This window comes from Bradysia coprophila, chromosome IV (assembly GCF_014529535.1).
Source record: "Bradysia coprophila strain Holo2 chromosome IV, BU_Bcop_v1, whole genome shotgun sequence".
In the NCBI taxonomy this organism is placed as follows: domain Eukaryota; kingdom Metazoa; phylum Arthropoda; class Insecta; order Diptera; family Sciaridae; genus Bradysia; species Bradysia coprophila.
The window spans coordinates 6,331,170-6,356,863 of NC_050738.1; the positions used below are offsets into that span (position 1 = coordinate 6,331,170).

At 33.9% G+C, this 25,694-nt stretch overlaps 1 protein-coding gene and 1 long non-coding RNA gene across 2 annotated transcripts in view; one reads left to right on the forward strand and one right to left on the reverse strand.

Moving 5' to 3' along the window:
• The window catches only part of LOC119066739, a 115,041-nt gene that overhangs the window by 3,142 nt on the left and 86,205 nt on the right, over positions 1–25,694 (forward strand). The gene's annotated exons all lie outside the window — the stretch shown is intronic.
• On the reverse strand, positions 11,967–12,186 carry LOC119066813. The gene is made up of 2 exons (XR_005085801.1): positions 12,071–12,186; positions 11,967–12,036 (listed from the first exon to the last, which is right to left on the reverse strand). It is a non-coding gene; the product is annotated as an uncharacterized LOC119066813 (long non-coding RNA).

Here is a 25,694-nt window from a genome sequence, read left to right on the forward strand (position 1 = left end):
AAATGAAAATCTACAAAGCAAAGAAGAAAACAAAAAATCGAGAAAAATTTCGTTTTTACGCAACAAGGCTGGCACACCCACACCACAAAGAGTTCAATGACTTTCGGGTATTTGTTATTTATTTTGTTCTTTTAAACAACGCACATATCAATCCAAAGAGTAAAAGTTGGTTACTTTCATTCCACTTGCCTTTATTATGGAGTCACACACTCAACAATCTACCGAATTTCACCGAAAAGGACTCTCCGTAATAAATGCTTACAATTTAATTTGTTCACAAAGTTCAGATGATTTAATATTTATGGTTCTCGTAAAATCTAAAATAAAAGTATAGCACGTTCACACCCCACCATCAACAAACTCATATAACTTTATTTGTACAAAGTGTCAATTTTTGAAAAGTTTCGCTTATTTGATTATTTTCCTTTAGATGTCACCTTGAATTTGTCCATCCAGCTAAAAATGTTTTCCATCGAGCACAATATATAATGTGTCTGGTATATATTGAGGCTATGTGTATGTCTTCGACATACAATAAACACACATTCGTTGTATATGTGACAACGTTCTTCTAATTTGCTAAATAATCATAAAAGTATTTCCAAGTGCCAAACATACACAAAACACTGAAATCCATTTGATAAAAGCTCGTACACTATAACACAGCACCTCTCCGACAAACGGCTACAGAAGAAACCTTTTCGAAATGATTTTCTTCCAACGAACAAAAATTTTTTTCCTACTTTTTTTTTCCCTATTGTAACATGGATTTAGAAGATGGGTTTTTTATGTAACTTCTATATCCATGTCCTTCGAACATACATATTTTATAACATTCGGATGAGATGGAGACTAGAGGGAGAGCGTCACAAAGTCTCGTCATATTTACATCTTTTCAAGCAATATTTATCTGGAAATTGGTTTTTTGTTTGAGCTTTTCGTTCGTTGCTTGGAGAATTGATTTATTTAAAAAAAAATGAAAAAAGTAAAAAAGTAAAAAAAAGATCGAAAAGAAAGAAATTCCTTTATTGGCCTTATCGTCAACGTGAATAGAATGTTCGTGGTGATGCTATTGGCAAATTGTCTTTTTTTTTCTCTCGTTGCTAGTAATATTAACCTTTTTTTGAACCCTGAGGTTATGATGTGAAGGGTGTGTGATCAGAGAAGATGATAAACAATTCCCTGACGTTCGATTAATATTCTTGAGGTTATTTTGTAAATAAATGATTTGAAATTGTGTGTATTAGTTCAATTTTTTATCCATACATTTAATCAACCCTGGTATAATACGTATATATAAAGAATTCGAAACGGCACAGATTTGATTTCGTTTAAAATTCTTTGAGCGAACGAACGCTCTGTTTATTTTCGTTTGTTTGATCTTTTCTAATCTTTAAATAAATCCGTTCCAAAACTTCTTTCCTGCGACATCAATTATGTGTAAGGTTGAGAGAAGGAAAATAAAAACAGAATAAATATTTCTCATTAGGCATATACACATTTAGGGAGAAAATATTCAAGGAACGCACAATGTTATGAAAAAGAAAAATGGTGAAAAGGTGTGTGTGAGTTTTCCTTCTTTTTTCAACGTCGCTGCCTCACCGCATACACTTAGAAATTATTTAAAGTGAGTTTGAATATTTAAGGCTATATGGTAAACATGTCGCTTTTCCGTATATAACTATTTGAAAAGTTCTTCCGGGAAATGAACCTATTAGATGGGCATTACCGTATTGAAAATTTATTGATATTTTGATATTTATAGCGACATGGTAGCACGACCGCGAGATTTATGAAAATATATGTGTGCAATGCATTAATATGTGCAATCCCAACACCATACCATACGTGTTATTATTTCCAAGAAAAACAGATTGAAAGCGAAAGTAAATGATTTTTTCACAATTTATGGGAGAAAACAGTCCTTTTCTTCCCCCGCTGAAACTTCGAAAGCCTTTCTTATGACAAATGCTGTGTTTATCTCGGGAAAAAATTAGAAATTACATTTCATCGGGTAACAGCACCCTCGAAATACAATTTACACCCTTTTTCCATAGTTAAACAAATAACTATTACATGCTTTTGATTTCCCTAGGGTCGAAAATGGCTTTTTACATTACTAGGACAAAAAAGTTAATTCGTTTAATAAACCAACATAGATTTTAGAAAACTCGGAATAAAGTCAATTTTTCGTGTGATTATTGACATCGGTTTTGCCTCACAAAAAACGGACTTTTAAAATTTTTATCACTTAAATACTTAAATTTAAATACTTCCATGATGATAGTATTTTATAGAGTTAGTCTGAAAGTTCGCTTGCTCTACCGTAAAGTGGACTTTACAGTAGATAGGTATATAAAATATATCCACAACGCACCAAACGTACAATAAATTATCTGAAAATACGAAAGTATTTAACTAGCACTAAATCCGATTATTTAGTCAATGCTAATTATACACAATAAATTACCCTAAAATATTTAATTACAACTCACTCAGTCCAATCTATTTGAACATATTTTCATCAGAACCACAAAAATCATCCCTTCTAGCGAAATAGAAAAATTTGTAATGCGACAGAATAAACGGTGTATGTATGCTTTATAACATTTATACCTCGATATTTCAGAAACGCGGCATACACACACGGAATTTTGAAAATCGACACATTTTATGTTTCTTTGTTTTACTTGAGTTTCTGATTTCTCCATATAAAAATACATGCAAAATTCACAAAAAACCAGTAAACCACGAAACAGCAAATGTGTCGGTTTTCAAAATTCCGTGAGTGTATTCATTAAATCATCATAACCAAATTATCGCCTTGTATTTAATACATACATCTATTACTTCATTTGTTCAATATTTATTTGATTATATACATAAGACGTTTATGGTTGACGTAATGATTTACTCGTTTTTTAATAGTATGCGTCAGCCAATTGTAAAATTCATGTGGAAGATAGACAGACAAATATCGAGCCGCTGAACCAATTATGGGCCACAATTGGCTTTTTATTTTGACTCTTCCATGAAAGTTCGTTAACATCTGCAGCTTAATTTAACGAATCTTCTATGGACAAAAGTTTTTCGTTGCATTCGAAATTCCCACCCGACCTGCATTCACCTGACTTAATATTCTCCAAGCACTGGAAATATTCCATAATCAAGTGGCAGAGATCAGCAGTCCAGTACACGTCGTATAAAACAAAAATATTTTGTTATTCAATACACATTTTCCAAATAAAAGTGTAATAAATCCCAAATCACTGCGATTACCGCTAATACACCACGTTTTACACCTGACAATTTTAGAATGAAAAAAAAGAGATCCATTCTGCACCATTATGTACGTATTATGTGTGTGAGTAATTCACGTTGCAAGTACCAACTTAGCAGTCCAAGAAAGATTAGGGGGGTTGGATGTACAAAACTGCTCATAAAGAATGGAATATTTTGTATGTACTCTATGTACACAAAATTTCTTTTGATATTCGCTGAGCTACGAGCAACCAAAAGCAGTGCTATGTTTTGCTTTATTAGCTCATTGTGTATATAAAAGTGACCCTTTCTTCTGCCACACATGTACAAAAGTTGAGAGTTTTGTGGAAAGATACGAAGCTAAATTTGGTGCTTTTTTCGAGTTCGGGGCTGCTTTTATGTTTCGTTGAAGTTTTGGGTTATTTTAACATGCCTGAAAGTATTTTCAACAAAACATGTCGTGTTTTATTGTTATTTCGAAATGTATAATCATATTGTATGCAGAATGTGTATATATACATGTGGTACACACAAAACGACGGAACAAATATGAAAAATCCCAGTTGAATTATTTCATTTTAGAGAAAATGTCATGGCTATAAAGTCCATAAAGGCTACAATGGTTACAATGTCTTGCACGACTCGATTCATAATGTTGATTATTTCAGTAAAGTCGACAATTTTGTTATCGGTGGGAAGGGTAGAATAAACTGAAGAAGGATGGATGCTATTGTAGCTGTGTTAAACGTAAAATGAAATACTAATTACGAATCTAAGTATTGGCTAGCAGTAATTACTGCTATTTATAGTTACACATCTTTTAAAACAATACACACGGATGTCCTAATATAAATCACATTGTCTTTTCATTGCTTAGTGAAGGAGAAGGTAGCGAGCGTTTGTAGAACCAATACACTCCATTTTTGTAGGTCTAGCTTTGATCTTTAATTTTTATTTCCAAAAATTTTGGACCAAAATGTATGTTAAAACAAATGAAGTAAAAGACTTTATTTTAATTTGACGAAAACACCTAGATTATTAGAATGGTGAGTGTATTGCATAAATTGATTTAATTGCAAACAAAACCATTTGCGTTACTATTTTTATTAAAAGAAAAACAATATGTCGCCGTAATATTAAATTTTCATCTTGATATTAGATACTCAACCACACAATAGCTATTTTCATAATAAGGTAGTAAATGGGATTGTTTTGCGCACTAGATGTGAGATTGCCGATACGAGCGAAGCGAGTTCGGCAACACATCGTGTGCGCAAAACCCCCATTTACTACCGTGTTAGGAACAAAGTTTTATCTCCTGTAATGTCATAATCACCATAAAAACCAATTTAAAAAAATCAAACTGAAACATCAACACGCCATGACACCGTCACTCATTCATATTCCCCACAAATAAAACACACATCTAGTACACTGTCAAGAATTTGTCAATTTTCAGTGAATAAATGTGAAATTATCGAAGTTCGCCGTGAATAAATGAGAAAATATCGAAGTTCGCCGTGAATAAATGAGAAAAAATCGAAGATAGCGGTGCGCAAATGACCAATTGTCGAAATTTTCAGTTAATAAACGTAACGTCCTGTGAATGACGTGTTTAAATCTGGCCCATTTTGATTCTAAAAGTGACACTCAAATTGTGAATATTATGACATTACAGGAGATAAAATGACATTCATACCGTTAGCTTGGAGTTTAAACTCGGAGATCAGCTTCTTTCATACACGACAAGCATATCGTTATGAGAGCCTATAGAATGTATTACTTAATTTTATCTAAGTATTTTCGTCAGATTAAAATAAAATCCTTTACTTCATTTGTTTTAACATAACATTTTGGATATAAAAATGAAAGATCCCTGGGCCTAAAATAGATAAAGGGCTTTGTTTTCAATAAGACGAATAGACAAAATTAAGCGGAGAAAATAAAAATTCAAAAACATTTTATCGCGCATAACGTGACGTTACTAACGTCGAGTGTTAAGACCACGTTGCCTGGAGCTCAGAATTTATTTTTGCCGTTATTGCGATAACATACGATACAACTGTCAGTAAAAGCTTACTCTCGGTCGCTTTCGAAAAGTCCTGGTTTTAACCTAACCTTGTTACAACTCACTGTGGAAGTTTGTTTTAAGAATAAATTTTTTTCGGGAAATCCCACAATTCCAAATATGTTTCGTCAGTAAGCAGTTTCAGATAAAGCTTCCGTGTTAGACACAAGTTAAAGTATAGCGAAAAACACTGTAATACGAAACTCCATTTTGCACTTTAATATTTTGATCGAAATGTATTCGTTTCAGTTGTGAATATTTAAAGTCAAAATTCAATACACTTTCTGAACCCTTGTTGTTGAATAGAATTTACTGGTGAAGTAAAGCATGCAAACAAGTTAAGGGTAAACTTCCTTTTATATTAATTTCTTCGGTTCGGTTTACTTTTAAACTGAACTTGATTGAATGTTTAATTTTATTATAATTTTGTCGATAAGAATTTCATTTTTTCTTTCAATTTAAATTTATTTTCGTCAGCCGAAAGAAACGTCGAAATAATTCTTTGAACGGATGTATACAGCGTGAATTGTATCTGATTTAGTTCACAGAATACATTCCAAAATTGCTTTAGAAAGATCATAATGCAAACATATATAACATGAATATAACAAAATATTTTCCGAAAATTTTCTCCCCATTATTCACATATTTTAAGCAGACCCAAACGATTTATATCATGAAAAGTCAGCTCAATATCGAATTCGCATAAATAGATATCTCCGAGCATTACGTAACAATCAATAGATATGCCATCTTATAATTCGATGTGTAGCTTCATTGTACCGCTTTTCATTCTCGATAGAAAAAAATACCTTCCACTTGGCCTCATATTCAATGCAATAAAAGAACTTTTCGAAACATTTTGCTCGACATTTTCGCAGGAATTTTGCTGAATATTATCTTTTTCTCAAGTATTATATTGTACAAAACATGCAATAAACATTCATTATTCGCCCTTATTCTGGTGTAATGTGACTTTTTATAGGGTAACACCGAACCATTTCCCTCGTTTCTATCATCTTTCCGATAATCAAAGTATAAAAAGGTGTACAATGTAAAATCACCATACGCCACTTCACTTTATGCTGGTAGATATTCCACCCCGAAAATCACAGAGAAAAAAAAATTGCGGAAGAAAATATCGAGAGCACCGTCAACTTTTCTTGGCATGATACCAAGGCCATTTGACTCGCCCTCCGGTTCATTCATAATAAACTTGTTCGTATTCTCTGTTTTAACTATGAAATCCATATAACTTTAGCGAACTGAATTGAAACCATTTTCTTCCTTTAAAAAGGAAACGAATTTGTATGCAATGTAAACTTATCATCATCGTTATATATATGGTAGATTGTGGCGGTGCGGTGGTGGGTATGAATGCAGCTATAAAACAATAATGGCAGCGGAAACTGTCTGCTTTTATAAATGACCAAATATAATGTGTGTTTGATGCATCGATTTTGGATTTGTTTTTCCTTTTTTTAGCATTTTTTGTTGTTGTTGTTGTTGAAAGTTTCACACAACGTATCATAATAGATCTCGTTGCAATGGATGCATGCAAAGTTTGTTAATGTTTTACGACCATCAGGGGATGTCTGACACTTTAATTCGATTCCAGTATGTAGAAATTTCTGTTCTAACTTTTTTAATCCAAAAAATAAAAGTTTTTCGTTTTTGTATGTTTCATTTATTACACATTTTGATCTGTGTCGATTTTTTCTGGGAAGAAAAAGTTGAACAACTACACGGTTTTTTTCTGGGGTGTAATGTTACGTGCAGTTTTGGAAAATAAATCCAAGGCTTAATCGTTGCACAAATGTTAAAAAGTTAACTTTATCTGGCCCTAACACTATCAAATGTTGTTATTTTAGAACTTTCATTCCGGAGTTGTTAATTGGTCTAGATGTTTGTATGTGAGACTCGAATCAGGTCCAGTTTTGAGGCTGAAAATGTAAAACTGATTTTTGTTACAACATCAGTTTGAGGTTCCTTCACATAAATTGCAGGACCGGTTTTGGAAACATCTGCTTGTTCGGACATCAGGTACTGGTTCTCTCCTGTGTTCTATAGTTCTATAGTTCTGGGATAGGGAAGACAGTGGACAATGGAGAAGTCAGGTCACTAATTTTTGGAGGTGCCTATGGTAACCTTAAATTTGTTAAAGTCCCAATTTTATCCCAAAAAATTGCCAAAAATTCAAGATATTCAACAAAGAAGTAATAGGAGCGTTAGGATTCGTCATTATTTTGGATGAATTGCTTCAAAAAAAATCAAAAAAATTCATCGAGAAAGGGGACTAATTGAATAGTTTTGTCGCAATAGATCAGTGTCAAATAGCGGTTTCTTCTCTCAAAAAGTGTCAAATGAGTTGTCAATTTCACAAAGCTAACCTCAAAAGATGTTTCGTTCATAGAGCCGCCCCTTGAAATGTATGAAAATTTGTGTGGCGTCTCACCATCCAATACTTTTTTGTTCGATTTGAGGTTAGCTTTGTGAAATTGACAACTTATTTGACAGCTCAAACGACATTGACAATGATCTATAATCGTCAATAACATCCCAAAAATGGAACTTTCCATAATACTTGAACAGAAATCAAGGGGAGTGAAAAAATGTTTAAAAAATCCAATCCAATACATGACTTTCTCATGCCATATATCAGCCTCCTGAACATGGATCACGAAATCAGAAGTACTTGAACGTAGCTTTCGAAAGACACCTCATTTATGGAAAATGGATTGGAAATGGCCAGTGAAAATGGCATCAAATCTGATGAATTTTCCGGTACATTTTTTGTGTAGATTGTATTTACGGATATATTCGATTTATTCGATTTATTCGATTTTAAAAATGTTTTCATTCCTGGTTTAAAAAACATTTTTTCATTTTCCGGAAAACCTTTTTGTTCCACAACTTTTCATGGCAAACCCCATGGAATAAAGAAAAATCGTAAAAACTTAAGGCCCACGGAGCCATTTTTTTTGACGCAAAGACCTCCCCTAATATCTGAAATGTTTCATTATTTTAATGTAACAATTTTTCAGCTGAGTTTGAAACAATCTGATGACATATGAGAGGTTTCAGATCCTATTCAAGTAAACTGACTTCAAGTCAACTTGATCCGATTCTTGGTCTTAATTGTATGCCTACGAAGTTGTCACTTTAACCCACCAATTGCGAAAAGCAATTCACCTTTCCTTACATCTCGACAGACGACAACCATTCTTGATGTGTGATATCATCATAACCCACCCACAAACGTATCTCAAACGATTATAATTTTGCGATGAATAGACGTTATGGAACACCACCCACTCAACCACCCACTGTCTACGGAACACTTGTGTAACTCAACACGTTTTCGCATGAAACTAAATTTTATTTTCATCCATCAACGTCTATTGAGCTCTCTGGCAATGAACCCAATGCTACGAAATTTCCAAAAGGAAAAAGTTTAACGTCGAACAAATCCCAATTATTCATTTTATCCCAGCCAAAGTTTGAACGATAATTATGATAAAATAAACTTTGCGAAGTTCATCTACGAACAGACTATCATCTAAAAGAAGCGATTCGCATTCGAAATTTATTTCGCAGAATTATGATTGTTTAAGCAACCATATCGTTTTAATGATGCAGAATTTGGAAACATTTTACATATGTCCTAACCAGCCCTTCAGTTATAATGAGAAAAAGAAACGAAAGCAGACGATATTGAGATTGAGGGCATGTGAACTTAAAAGTTATGCTTTTCGCCTTTGGGCCACTTGATAAAATAATTTCATGTTTTCCTACCTCGAAATCATCAACAAACTGAACAAAAATAACATGTGTCTGGTGGCGCAGCATACTGATAGCGCACTAAAATCTTTCGATGTGAATACATTACTATTATTGAAATTTACTAAATTACACTTCATGCATACCACCATCATACAGCAACTACTTTTCTGATTTACATTTAGAATGCCGAAGCAAAGGTATTATGTACTGTACACAAATACGGTACGTATTTTCACATTCACGGCGAATAAATACGTTCGGCACAATATTATAATGCAGCAGCAATATATCTAATAGGGCATCGAGTCGTCTGTGTGTATTTTCTTCCGGAAGCTTTAAATTTAGTCTCAACTACTCAAAAGATATGTCACGACACGTTTTCCCGTAGTACGAGTACATAAATAATAGTAGACGAAAACATTTCGTCGCAATTTATACGCGGCATTATAAGGCGGTGTGTGTGTGTGTATCTCGGAAGATTTTCAGTTATATAGAAATGAGTATCATGTATGGTTGGTTACTTTGGATGAAGTTTGTAAGATCCAACCGTTCGCCATATCTCTAATGGAGTGGATTTTACACAAACACTTTATCAAAACTTTAATAGCGTTGGTTTTGGATTATTATTTTCACGAAGTACTACAAACGACAAGCTGAATTTCAAGGGTTTGGCATCAATTAAATTTTCCTCCTCGTCGTTGATATTATAAATTAATAATAGAAGTCGGTATGTGGTATCTGACTGTGTATAGAAGTATCGACTTTCAGCCAAAAGGACAATATTGTAAAGTTTATTTTAGTTATAAAGTGCAGATGATTGTGGCTATGACTTGAGGCGATATTACAAGAGAGACATTAAATTATCACGTTCGTATATCTACATACAGGCATACACGTAACATCTATTGTTTTATACATGATGCGACGGCGATATCAGAAGCTTCATTGGTTGTACCATTCAATTGCATGTCGACTGAACGGAATTGTTTCGTTGCAAGTAACATTGCTGTATTTTCATTCAAATTTCAAATGGGAGACAAGCAGACACAATATTATTGGTAAAATCATTTGGCATATATATACGTCAAGTTACGAAGTAACAACAAAATGCACTTTAAAGACAAAGCTAATCAAGAGGAAACAAGCTTATAGTCTCGTTGATGTTTCAGACTGGGGATTGGGCACTTTCTGCTTGACTGTATTTATTGATTGGCTTATTTGAAAGGTTTTCCTTTTCACAGGTCTGTCACAACAATCATGAAATTAATTGCTCGGTTTGCATCAGGGACAATTTTAAACAAAAGAATTCTTTTATTTGAAATTGTCACTAAGTGTCTTATGCAAATTACGGCAGAATTGTTTTTAATCTCGATTTAAGCCTCCCTAATCCACAGGCCCGTATATAGATACTGTCACAGTTGTCAGAACACCATAAAAACTTCGAAAAACCGATTTTTCTTTGATTCTTCCAATTTTTCGGGCAATCAACCCACCCTGCCATGGACTGCTTAATACGGCTCTGAGATCGCAGAGAGATTTAAAACAAAAATATTTAAAGAAAACACACACAGTAGACGGGGGCTTTTTGTCTAATTGACTGAACGATGCACAAGACATAATAACACTTAGCACAACGGGAGCACGATATATGTTTCTCGTAGATACTATCTCAACCACAAACCAATGAACCGATTCAATTCAGACCTTGCTATTGCCGACAAATCTTATTGAGAGTAGCATAGTGTTGCGGTTGAAATTCGAACCTACAAACTGGTAACTCAATAATTCATTCCTCGATCAACACACTGCGTTATTGAGTTGTCTTAAGCATATATTTAGAGATTTCCAAATTTATAAAAAATTAAATAAAAAGAACTTAAATTCCATGCAAACCTTTCCACCCTATTTTTATTTTGAAGGTGTAACAGTAGCGCCATTAATATTATGTGTTCACTGAATGAATCGAACTTGAATTTGTAGGCCCTATTTGTTGAGTAGGATTGAATATATAACTTCTTATCTTTCCCCCACTGTACTGAAAATTTGTTGAAGCATACACAGTTCTCACCCCGTCATCTGTTATGCACAACTTTTTTAAATGCATGAAATTCGTCGCAGATATTTTACATAAAAAATTTGTATCATTCAATATATTCAACTGCATTTGTACAGACCAACCCTGTAAGGATATGCGGATATAAATATCTAATATTTTCCTTTTGTAAAACCCCTAGTCGAAATTGAAAAGGGAACGTTGCTACGAACCTCCGCTATTTAAATTTTTATGTTGCAATGCAAAATTCCGGAAAAATACCAACTAGGTCAGATAAACAAAATAAAAAATAAAAAAAATAGAAAGTCCTCGTATACCACCGTTATATCGTCCCTTATCCGAGTCCTACATCTTCGTTCTTCCAGTGTTTGTACATGTTATCGTCGCATATATATTATTTATTACCATTTCAGACATGATTCGTATACATATCGATGATTATAATGTTTTTTTTTCTTCATGCTAGCGATGTGAAAATCCTAATTTTGTCCACTATGAAGCGTTGCGAAAATGTCGTTTTGTTTTCACTCTGAGAGGTGTCATTTTTGGTGAGAATATAATCATTTTCGCAACAAGTGACGACAAGTGGGACTTTCCATTGCCTTTATTGCGAAAAACGTTGTATACAACTCGATGATAAATGCTTTTTTAGGCACACGATGTGTATTGTCACACTCGGCCTACGGCCTCGAGCTTTTTTTTTGTTAAACATTGTTGAGTGTGAGTTTTCCATTCCATTGATTGGATCTCTTTGACGGTAGCATCGGTCACTACGACATCCAATATTCAGACCTTGAGAACTTTTTTGTCTTCAACGACATAGCCATGCACCTTACTATATCGTTTTTGCTGATTGCTGACTGAAGAGCTTCTTTTTCTCATGATAATCACCCAGACCTAAGAACTTCTTTGAGAATGTCTTCTACAACGTAGCCAAGCACCTTACTAAATCGCTTGCTGAGTGCAGACGGAAGAGCTTTTGTTCCCACCATTTGCTAATAGATGGCGATTGGTGTCTGATATATTCGCTAGTTGGATTCGTATAGGTTTGTTCCAAGGCCATATGAATTGTCAAATTTCATCCATAGAACCATAACCTCAATAATATCTCTGTGTAAATCGCGTAGGCGACGTTGCTCGATTTGTATGAAATATCACGAAAGCGACGTTGCTATGGATGAAATTGTCGTTGTTCGGGTTGTCAAAGTTTGTGTTTACAGTTACTTGGAACAAACCTATATCACATAGCATTAATAATTTTTTTTATTAATGTGTCAGCGATTTCGATTTCCAAGACAATATATCAGTGTGAGGCTAACGAATTACACACTGTGCTGTTGAGTAGATCTTCACATCTAGTGCCTAAAAAAGCATTTACCACTCTGTTGTATAAATAACTATTTCTCCCCTAAAATGGCGGGCTCGGCCATATTCGGTGAGAAAATGATTATTTTCTTATTTTCTTGAAAGTGGACAAAATTGCGGATTTTCGCAAAACGCCAGCATGAAACACGTTGTGTTCACCTCGGAGAGAAATAGGATATTCCACCTTGAGCGAATTGCGGTCCTCGCTTCGTTCTGGCCGCGAACTTTCGCTCTTTATGTAATTTCCTATTTTCTACCCTTGGTTAACAAATACCTATTTATGCTTTCTTCGCTTTATGTTTGTGCCGTGCATCGACACTATAATATTATTAGGTCAGGACCTGAAATAGTCTTTGCTGATTCCATTTTCATCGAATAGATGTTCCCCATTTTTATATCGCATTAGCCATATCTCCGAAACACTGTGTTCATACAAATAAAAATTTTCTTTTTCAGTCGAAAAAGCTCCAAACGAACGATTGTATTATGTATTATTATACACACAACCTCCGTCTCACACCGCGTTGCTGTGTTATATATCAAATACAAAATGAAAGAAACGATATGGAGAAGAAAGGAATTTATTAGCAAGACGTGAAATACGAACAATAAATTTTTGTTGTTGTTTTTTTGTCATTTTACTCTTGAAAGTCTCTCTCTGGTTCGGCATATTTCTGTTTAACATTGACTTAGCATAATTGATTTGATTTTTGGTTCGACAAAATGTTGTTTAATTTCAAGTTCATTATTGTGTTCAAAAGAAAATTTTTGGCCAGTATCCACCCTTATAATAACAAAAAAAAACTCTCGGGGGTTTTATTTCCTTACACTTTGCATCCCAGTTTTAAGTCCCATTTACGGCGAAGGACACATGGTATTATTCTCAACCTCTGTAAGGTAATTTTGTGTGTATTATCATCTCTTTTTTTTATAAACCTCCCACAAAATCTTTGTATTTGCTATTCAAGGGTACAATAAGAGGGAATATAATCAAAATGTCTTTTGCCTAGGTGCTTTTTCGTGCGTACTAGACGGTTTTGTTTGTGTAAGTAATTTGTGATGTTTGATTTAGGGTGAAAGCACAATTAAAAAAGGTGTGTGAAATTAATTTTTACTTGTGTTTATGTTGGAAATTCCTTTTTTCTTCTGTTCTTTGTGTCTTGTGTTGTTCTGTAAAAATTTAATTTGGAACGGAAGTTTGTGATAAAAGAGATATGAGGCAGAGTAGCTGCTGGATTACAAATCATATACATAAAGGTGTGTGTGTGTGTTTTGGATGTGGGTTCTTCTGTTAATTTATGTAGTAGGTAAAATCAGATTTTTATGTTTTTGTTTTAGACTTTGCCGGGCATAAATTATTCAGTACAAAGGCAGGGTGTTGTAAATTGTTTGAATTCTTTTGTCCATAAAAAACAAAGGTGAATAGAAAGATATAAATTCAAATTAATCTGTCTAAATAACCTGAACTGGGTTTCAGGGTTTATCATAGCTTACGTTATCTGTTAACCTTTTGTAAAAATGCCAACCATATCTCGGTAAAATCAATATAGATCTACTGCAATCTGTCACTTCTCTTGTGTTGTGCTCAAAGTTTTGATAAAGAATCTCTTACTTCATAAATTTTAGCACAGATTTTTCTAAAAAACAGATCAACACTCAGAGTTCATTGTTAATTTTAGTTTCTGTTGTCGATAACATATGACTACCCGTTGCCAGAAGAATTTCATCCATGAGTTTGATGCCTTAAAAGTGGATTACGTAAATTACGAGATCATACTTTCGAATGAATTCGAGTATGACCCCATTCAGTGTTACTCTTCCAATATCAGTTACATTGAATGTGATCAGTAAAATAATGTAACACCATACCAACTTTACGTGAATTCTAAAGAAATATAAGTTCTATTCAGACGACAGTATGTCAAATATTGAATTCAATTATTTACGAGCTCTAATTGAAATCGTCTTATAAAGCAAAAACTATATGAAGCTTGAAATATTTATAATAAAATGAAGTAATAGATTCGATAACAGTCCTAATGATATCTTTGCTGACTGACTGAAATGTTAAAGAAGAATCCTTACAAAGTTGGAATTCTCAATTATTTCTACTCAATACAATTTAGGATTAAATATAAATTTTAAAAATCCTCAGTGCAACCTCGTCAGGCAAGCGGATTGGGATTATCTTTTCCGCAAAGCTCGCAGACAGCAGCAACGTTATGTTGTTGACGTTAAATTGACTGAATCAAGTGAAATAAATTCAAAATGATGAAAACTATCAATGGAAAAATATAAACGCGAAACCATATCAAAACAAGGGGCGGTTTTTTTTACATTCATCGCACAACTGTGTCGAGTCTATTTTTTATCGGCATTAACAGATCCTTCGAAATCCGTACGAGGTAATACGTCTGGGTTTTCGATTTACTTCACTACATCATGTTGTAGCCAAATCCTTTCCCTCTTATTTCAAGCACACAGCGTTTACCGCAAATATTGGATAAAATCAGAAAGGGATTATGGGAATCTATTGCATAGATCAGTTTTACATCCTTAATCGCATATCTGTGAAAACGTTCACCCTATAAGACGCCATCAAAATAAATAGTGCGTCAGTTAACTTGTAATTCATGTGGTAGAAAATGTGAATAGCAACCGATTTGTATCTTCTCAAGCAGGGACCGACCGGGAAGTCAACTAAATTAAATTACCAGTGGTTTTTGTTTAAAGAAAATCTTTTCGCATTTATAATCCTCACATATACGCACAATGATATATAGTTACATATACATGTCCCATGTTATTTCTCCCAATACAATCTATTTCCTTTTGATTTCCGTGTATAAGGAAGCGGCTTCACAGTGTACTGTCACCATCACAAGACACATATATTATTCTCATGTGTATAATACCCTCTACTACTTCTAAAAAAATATCCAATTTTCTTTATTGTCACATGGGAACTTCAAAAAAAGGGCTTTCCATTGAGTAGAAGTATTACATTGCATAAGAACCCAGAATTAACCCCGTTTATTTATTTTATTGTATAAGAAAATACGATTTGCAATGATGGTTTTTTTTCACCTTAGAGATTTAGGTGAAAACTTACAATAGTATTCAATGCGTCAGTAGTTCAAAAGCTGAATGAGGATGATTCTCTAATAGCCTCTATAACTACTACTAACAGACAAGGATTCAGGAGATCTGTGATGAACAAAGTACACTGTACTTAGTGCAGGGTGTGTCAACTTTCACAACTTATCAGACCTAAGACCTAAGATAGCAACTTTTTAGTCACTTTAATAACGATACCTCTCACAAATTTTCAACATGTTTCCAGACTTTGTTTTTTTTTCTGACGTCCTTATAAAAGTAAATTCAAATTAAGCCATTGAAAGGTAGGATCGAAAAGCGTTTATCTGAAAAACGAAAAATTCTATAAAAATCAAGAGATGGCAAAATATTGACATCTGCGTAGCTTTTTCATCTTGAACTAGCTATTTATGAAGCAAAATGCATAATGAATTATTTCACCACTAGATAAATTGTGAAATTGTGAACCCGAGGCGAAGTTGAGGTTAACAACACAGTCTCTACCACTATTTCGTTCGAACTAAATTACGTAACAATACTTTGGGTGAAAAAGATCTGTCTGTTCTAGGTATTCCCTAGGTTGTGGAAATTAACACTCCCTTATACAGGAATATGATGACTAAAATCATATCACTGCTCCAGCTCCAGCTCCCTCGTATGCGAGGTTCAAATAATCGTATAAAATCCCCTGGCAGTCAAATGAAAATCCTTTAAAATCTAAAATCATAGAAACACCTTGTAAAGGATCAAAGAAATCAAATCAGAATGAAAATTGAAAAAAAAAAAAACTTTGGAAATTCATCCAGAATCAGTAAACAATTCTTGCAAAACGATAGGTACTTGAAAATCCTCCGAAGATTGTCTTTTTAAAAATACTTTGGGACAAGCTCGTCAAAAAGCCTCAAATTTTGGTACATGTATGTGTTGTGCGTTTTAACTCACATGAAGTAAGCTTGACTCCTGTCTGTACAAAAGAAATGCAATAAATAATCTGATACCATCAGCCTCAAAATTTTTTTCTTTTTTGATGCTAGGAGCTATGCCGAAATACGGCATGTAGTAGATTAACTGAATAATTCAAAACTCGATGGCAGAGAAAATGCTGTTCAAGTCTACCTAGACATTTAGGTGATACAACTTATATTTAATAATAAAATAGGGGTCGATTCACATTACTGAAGGTCACACAAGCTTAACGGCTGGCTCACACCTTCAATAAAAAAAAACGCGTAAAAATGCCAGACAGCATATTGCTCATTTCAACCTTAATGTTCCACTTCACATTCATCGACCATCATTGGGTGAAACTCATGTTTTTGCGAACTCGTTTCTATGTCTCGCATTGACATTGAAAAATTGTCAGAATATTTGAATAAATATCGCTGTGCTGCGGAATAAATTTTCTCTTGTCGTTTGATATACAAAAACTCACTCGTATCCAATCACTTTTTTTCGGTATATAGGATAGTATTATAATGGCACCTTGATGTGCCATCCACCATCACCATATGACCTACATAAAAATAACGAGACATGGGACGATTTTTATAAATATTTCGTTTTTAGCACTCGGTTTTTCCAAGTCCCAAGCATCGTACTCTGTATTATACACGATACCCTTAAATTATTACATGGGAGAACCGAAAATAGAAAGATAATAATGAGATTTTTCGGCGAGGTTTGATAATATGGGGGAAGAAGGCGCACTGAGCAAAATACGTGCTTTGAATTTATAAATTGCTTTTAAACTCTGGAAGTTCATGTCGTAAGATATTAATTTTCCACTTTGTGTGTATATGTGTGTGTATGTGTTTCTCAAAAAAAAAATATTTTGTTGGTCTAAAATAAAATGAAAATACATATTAAAGTTGGTAGAATGTTGTGTTGGTGGCTGCGGATGGAATGGGAATGATTTCGTTTTTATGAAATAAAAACGCCTAAACACTCTGATTTATGTTTCTGACCTAGAATAATACGGAAAAAGCTGGAATAAAGTGGAAATGATATCTTAATAATTTTCATTTTCATTTTTTTTTCATTGTCATTTAAAACATAAATTTTCATCTAGACGGACATGTCAACTTTTCTCGGTTGTTGAACATTCGAAAAATTGTCTTTGTTTGCTGCGTCATTGGGCTGTCTCATTCACAACATTTGTTGTAGTTTGAAATATGAAAAGCGAAATTGATACTGAAATATTTTTGGAAATGAGAAGGCATTTTGCAGCGCAAAGTCCCGTCAGAGTTTATCGCCAATGCTCAATTTAACTTTTCGATAAAATCAAAAATATCGATCAGTGACAGTGGTTGAGTTTAACTCCGATAGATTGAAAATCGGAGAAATCGATACCCAATTGAAAACGGAAATTTCCTAAGAACATCTATTTTACTTGATCGTTTTAGGCTTGGCCGCTGTTATCTAACTATTATGGGTTTGATTAATCGAACCAACGACTAGTATAAACCTTTCAATGTCTCGTCAGTGTTAAGATCTAGTACTTCATTTGTTATTGTACATCACTTGTTGGATTCAATTTTACTAGCGAATAACTTGACCACATCAACTATTTCGAACAACACAAATTTTAAATTTAAATGTCCAAAGCTCCGAACACATAGGTCATGCAAAATTACTCAGTCGCTTTATTGAGGCCCAGGAACTACGAAATTACAATTTTCTGTAATCGACATCAGTGCCCTTCCGTCGCAGATATCGTTGATGTAGTAGTGAGCGTAATACAGGTTAAATCTCCAATCAGATCTACTTCACCATGGCAGGTTGAACCTAAAGCTTAGAATCTGAATATGTTTTGTACTGGGCACCGATATTTTCAAAGTAAAACCACATATACCTTCAGTTCTCTCCTGGCCATAGTCGTACCAACTTATCATTTCTCTGGGTGCGAAATATCAGTTCTCGGGCGTGGTAAATTTTTCAGGTCCGATAAACTCTGATGGAAATTAATACACCTTAACTTTGGTTCTCAATGTAACTTGAGGTTTATTGAAGAAAAGTTAATTGAAAACTTTGAATATAATTTGCTTGACTCTTGCATCCATGTTGAACATAATATCATTGCTCAATCATACCACCTTTTTCCATTTTCCTGTTTACATTCACGTCACTCCGCGTTATATATAATATTCAAATGAACAACACCGCAAATACCTTCCTTCTTATTTAAACTTTGGAAAGTTTCAACAAAAGCATATATTTTCAATTACTCGTAACGTTTCGCGAAACAGAATTTGTCATCTTGCACTTAATTACTTTCATGAAAACTTTAATCGTTTTTCTGACTTGTACATTATAAAGAAAAGTTCACATCTCATAAACAATTATGTCGTCGAATGGAACACTTGGCGCTTATAGCATTTGTAAGTAATTAATAACAAAGGTCCTTTATGCAGGAAGAAAAAGTGAAAAAGGAAAAAACTGCGAAGAATAGAAATCGTTCACCAAGTAAACACTTACGACAAACATAATATGATTGTTTTTCGAGTCATTTTTTTGACTTCATAAAAGATGTTAGCAGCTCAAAATTTGCAAGTTTTTTTTTTTAAATAAACTGAAGAACTTCTATAATCCATTGCTGTAGCGCCACAACATTTCACCAATTTCAATTTCAAAGTTGTCGACATTGTGTCAATTCTCAAACAACACACTGCATAATGATATGTACTTTTAATCAACATGGAAAATTAGGAAAATATTTTTATATGATGAAACAGTATAAAAATAATGGAATGTTTTTCCATCGTTGTACATACACATCGGATATACTGAGCTGAACGTAAACTCTGGAAAAAAATAATTAATTGTTTACTCTTGAAATAAATTTTCCGAGAAGCTTCTTCATTTTAATTTGAGTTGGTATGGATGGTGTGGGGTATGGACGCATAAATAATTCAATGAAAATTGCTCAGCTTGTGTATTTTTCCTGGTGGTCGTGCGAGTAAATAAAATGTTGACATGGCAAACGTAATTCGATTTAAATAAAAAAGTTGAAAACTCGCTGAAATTTTTAACTTAAAAAAAGTAAAGCGAAACAGAAAGGTACAATATAAATATCTAAGAACAAAGTTATAAATGGATTTTTTTTCTATTTTATTTTAAAAGAGGAAACGAATTTCGTAAAAATAAAATATGAACAATACTGCAGTGAAAACACCAGACACAAAGTAAATTGCTGTAAATATAAAAGGTAATGCAAGCTGTATAAATGTTATATGGAAACTGTAGCCAATATAAAAGTTTGATGGTTAGAAATTACTTCAATTGAAATGCACTTCTCAATTATAAAGTTAGCACTTTACACTTGCGTAAAAGAAAATGCGGCTGAGTTTTTATAATAAAAAACTTTTGAATGAAAGTTGTCGACAAATTTATGCTTTGCAGAGTTCGTGGAATGGAAGAGAGAAGACTTAAAAATTAATCGAAAACCAAATCAAATGGAAATTAAAGTAAAAATAAAAAACAAAATAAGTTCGTAGACCAAGGAAGTCTTAGACACGAGCCTAATATTTAATTTTATTATAGAAGTCTATTGTGAATATCAAATTTAGCTGATAGAGCACAGTCCGAGAACGTCTTCACAATCGTGGTCAAAAACAAACACCTTTTTGTTCCGTGTGACCAATGCACCTAGCAGGGTAATAGAGGTTTAACCACGTCAAATAGACTAGTATTTTGATACCAATAATACCATTAGCAGCCCTAATGGAAATTTTGCGGATGCATTAAGAAAAACATAGCTAACGCCGACCCGTACGAAACACCTATTCGTATCAAAAGCCTTTAATGTGAAACTCTTCATTTCTCTTACTTCATTTTCTCCTCTGCTGAAAAACTATTCTCCCTTTAAAATCACTTACATTATCCACTCTTTGTCTTGTTATCATATACAACTAAATTGCCGGAGGCAATATAGACAGCCCCGTACGAAGACAAATTTCATAAATTCCTATTTAAACAGCTATATACCGCTATATTTAACTATATTTCACTATAAATAAACATTTCACAGAGGAATATATGCTATTATATAGCTCTATATGCCTGTATATAGCTCAATATAGCTGTATATAGGTATATATAGATGTCCATATATGGAATCCCTGAAACCCCTCACACTTAACACATTATTTCCATGTTAACAGAAACTCTCTAAGTATCATTTTTCCCAAGATATATCACTTTTAATAAAATCCAATATGGCCGCCGGCAGCCATTTTGTTAGGAGACTGGAAATAGCACTGACGCTTTACATTCGTTAATACCTTTCAAACAAAAAAAAAAATCATGAAATTCGGTCAAAATTTACTCGAGATATTGACAAAATACACCACGTTCACTGTACTTCCGAGTAGCCAGATAAGAGCTCACTCCAAGAGACCTAGCTCACGCTCCGGAGAACATAATTTCATAAAATTTTTTTTCCCTGATTGGTACGGTCAATACCTATCTAATAAAGCTAAAACAGACGAAATATGTTCAAATGTGGCCGACCTACAAGCAAAAACTGCTTGCCGCCCTGTGCCTGTTCCACACCAAGGGGTCTAACTCACGAGTCGGTCATCCGATTTCCATAAACTTTTTTTTTGTCGATCGGTATTGTAAATACCTTTTATTTGACGTATCACTTACAAGTTTAACGTTTAAATGTCCGGAGATATCTTCGAAAAACCGTAAAGCACTTATTGGGCCACAGCTCGGGAGGGGTCGATCCAAAATCACTCATCTTCGAACTTAGCCTGTCTTTTGACATTACCAAACGGGAAAAAAAAGAATTTTCAAAATCGGATGCGTTTTACTCAAGTTATCGTGCAGACAGACGGACAGACGGACAGACGGACAGACGGACATTTTTTTTTCGCGGATTTGGCATCTCTAGACAACCACAATAGGTTTCCCCTTACTCAGGGAGTCCAATTCGACGTGTTACAAACGTATGCGTAAACCCATAAGACCCCAGTACTTCGTACGGGTCTAAAAAGGTATGGCAAAATTTGCATACTTAGATCAGAGTACTACCTAATTTTTTTATTACTCTGCTAGATGCTTTGATGTGACATGAACTATTTTTGTTTCAGGGCCGAAAGTCACATTCCGAACCAACCATAACAAAAAACTTGAATTTGAATATTTTGTTTACTGGATTTTACACTGCGTTTACCAGTGCCTATATTCGCGAAAATATTTTCACGAACTTTCTCAAATTTTCACGATTTTCTCAAATTTTTGTGAATTTTCCCAAAAAGTTTTTTGTGAAAATTTGAGAAAATGGCGAAAATTTGAGAAAATTCGTGAAAACGATTCGATTCGATTCGATTACTCATATTTTTTAGATCGTCTTTCAGCTGTTATCGACAACGACAGCAAGAATAAACGACAAGCTCAGACTAATAAGGTCTTATTATAGCAAAAAGCATGTTCGAAACAAATGAAGTAAAAGAGTTCTGAAATCAATAGTTTGAAGTTTGAATAGCAAAACTGCTAATACGTTTGCCGTCGGTGACGGGCAATTCTTCATAACAAATTCCTAAATAAAATTGGCATAACTGGGAATGAAAAGTAACGTGACTGGGAACGAAAAACGTAAAAAAATGTGAGAAGAAAAGTTGTTGTTTTGGCGCTCTATCTGGTAAAAGAATGTGACGTTTTTGGTCCGCCTGAAAAAAAAATATTATTTTTTAGAGTTGAGTACAGTCAACGACTTTGAAATAATGCCGTATTGTATCCACGCATATCCACTCATACAAACAAATATGGTTTTACGTCTTCAAACATTCAATATTTTTAACGTTGCGAATTCAGTTTGTGAACGATCTTTTTAACGTTGCAGCTTTGGCACCGGACTATTCGCACATACGCAAATCTCGACGACATAAACGGTCTCCAGTACTAACGGCTCAGGTGAAAACCGAACAAATAAAAACAAACGAAGAACGTCGGAAGGCCTAACGGGTCAAGTCAGAATAACAAAGGATGTGCAATTAGGCTCATCAAAATCTCTCTCTATTCACAAAATATCAAAAAAAAACATTCTCCTTTTCACCACTTTATTCCTCAACGAGAAAACAAAAACTCATTTTCCTCGTTCTCCGTCATTCACCCTTTCTGTTCAAAAACTACTTTACAAAACAGCAATCACCGCGAGGTGGACACACAGGGTAACCTCAGAGCGAAAAAAGGGGGGACAAAGAACGACGCAGAGAGACACAAGAAAACAATTGATCACGTTAAGTGGTCCTTGACAGAAGAATCATCAGAAATTAAACAGTTTCGGCCTCGGGAGATAGAGACGGCCCACGCGCATGCCGAAATATTTATCACATTTGTTTGTATTTGTGGATCAGCTGAAAAACACCTGAAACAAAATGGATCACTTATTTGAAAGTCGCCGACTGTATTAATGTTTAATTGAATTAAAGATAAAGTTGTAGATTTATAAGCTTCACAGCATCCTTTTATTGAAGAGATCGTGCCAACCTTTCACAAACATGATTGCCGTTTGTCATTAGTCTTACTAGTAGATCTATTACTTCATTTGATCTAATGATCGGTTTCAAGAAATTGATTTCAAATCTTTTTAAACAATTTTAAATTAAGATGCTTTTTGATAAAAAAGATCGGATTATAGGGAGATAAAATGAAGTTCGACGTGCTTTCTGAAAAAAACTGTTTGTAATTGTTTCCATTGTAGCTTGTGATTTATTCTTGAACTCGTTATCGACAACAGATGATATCCATCTATAACAGGTTACCGAAATTTTTGTTGACAACTTTTTGACTAGGAAAATCTCTCTTTCGATCCGTACCCTTGTCCGTATACCTCTTTATTATTTTCCGCAACTCAAACTCTTTTCGTAGTCTTTTACAGTTTCCATTCAAACGTTAAACTTTACACTTTTGCAATCGATAAGAATCTCAAAACGAAACGAAACGAAAAATCCGTTCATCATTTTACCTTTTTCCATAACCGAAAATTCAAGATAAACGGGGCAAAGAACAAAAATATGGTCAATTATATTTAAAATATGCAAAACGGTTAGACAGGAGAGACATGATAAGTATATAAATATCAATTGTCGACGACAATAACCATTTTTTGTCAGACAAAGGTTTACAAGGGTAAAATTTGCTTTGTACTTCGATATATTTTTTTATATAAAAGAGATTGGTTTGATCTTTGTCGTCGCTAAATTTGTCGTAATCGCAAAATGTTTCTTTTTCCGATTTCTTTTTCCGAAATAACCATTCGGTCTTCCCTTTTGCTTACACGGAAACAAAAGGAAAATAAAAGAAAACAATTCCGTGAGGCTTTTTTTTGTACTTTGTTACCTTGTACTTGACAATTCTATAAATGCTTGTTGTGTAACAAAACAATTCAGAGCTTTTTTCGGTTTTGTTTTTATTTTAATCAGGTTTTATTTTCATGTTCTATATACCTATACCCGCTCCACATCGTATAATTGTGTATTGAATCATAGCTGCCGTCTACCGTACGGGTTTTATTTTATTTTCCGTATGTATGTTACCATACAATTGTTGTTCTAGAATTATCGAATACGTTGAACATGATTGGAAAACAAAATACAAATTTCGGTGACTGTACGATGAATCCAATGGAAAATTGTGCGAAATTGCCTGAAGTTGCAAACAACAATAGTTTTCCATAATAGAATTTATTTACAAATGTGGCTAAGGGAATTCAGATCGTATACCGGAGACTTTCCGTAATACACCAGACTCTATTATGAGGCTCTGTGTTTGATAGAGGATAATAGGAGGAACAAAAAAAACCAACAGAAACAAACAAAAGGGAATTTATTGGACGGCGGAAAAAATAAAACTTCTATAAAACTGTCCTATGTGTATTATACACAGTTTCGAAAACCAGCAAAAAGTGTAACATTTAGTGAAGACAAAACATTACACAGAGGGAAACAATAATATCCACCCCTATAACCAGCTTTTTGTTGCTGTACATTTTTACATTATTCCCATATTTACAATGTTTTTTTGGTAGCAATGCATTGCGCACATATACATACAGTAAAAAGGAAAAACAAATTTTGTACACAAAAGAAATGGACATTGAATTAACCAGAACTCCCATACTATATCCCAGATGTGATTCAATGGTGTGTTATATATGTATATACGGGTGTCTGACTCACACCAGTACCTCCGAAAATTTCTCTTGTTTTTTTTCTAACATTTTCTCTGCTTCCGGAATTAATTCCTGTTATGTAAAAATGTTTTTATTTTGCCAACGTTAATTCGTTAGCTGGGATGGGATGCTGGAAAATATTATCATTTTAATGCAATTTTTATTAGTAGTTGATGTGTGAATACGTCGCGTCGTCTAGTCCATACAGTAGATTCTGTTTAAAAGAATTTTAATTTGAGTCATGAAAATTGTAATATAATTAGAGTTTAGGGCTATGTTTGTGGGAGATTTCGTATTTTGCACTAATTGTCGCATAAACAGCAACTTGATGAGACATAAATGAAAGAAGAGACAAATCAACATCAATTTAAAATTTAAAAAACCATTAGCATTAGCAAACCAGAGCAATTATTTTTTCATGTACAATTTCACCTTTACAGGTTTGCAAATGTAAGGGTTCATTCACAAAGTACGTTTTCTCATCAGGAGAAAGTGGAGAAGAAGAAAGTGTCTATTCATTTTTGCTTCCGATGAGGTAGAGGGTCTGAAGTTTGTCGCGAGTGCTTCTGCTTCTAAGTGGAGTTCTTAAAAATAATGACTCAGAAGTAGAAGATGCTATAGGTGTTGAATTTTTCGTTGATTCGATCTGTTTTTTATACGGCTAGTCATCTGTTACCTACAACTACAACAGAAAAAATCGATGATCTCTACTTTCGGTATAGTGCATCAAATATTGTGTTTTTAACAGATGAAGTAACAGATTTTATCAACTTCAACTCAAATGTCAAAATACCTGGACAGTTTCCAGGAAAAATTTAAGATTCTGTGTCGAACTTTGTCTGACTTTCGTAAATTGTTTCTCCAAAAATATTGAAATGGAGTGGAAGGTAACT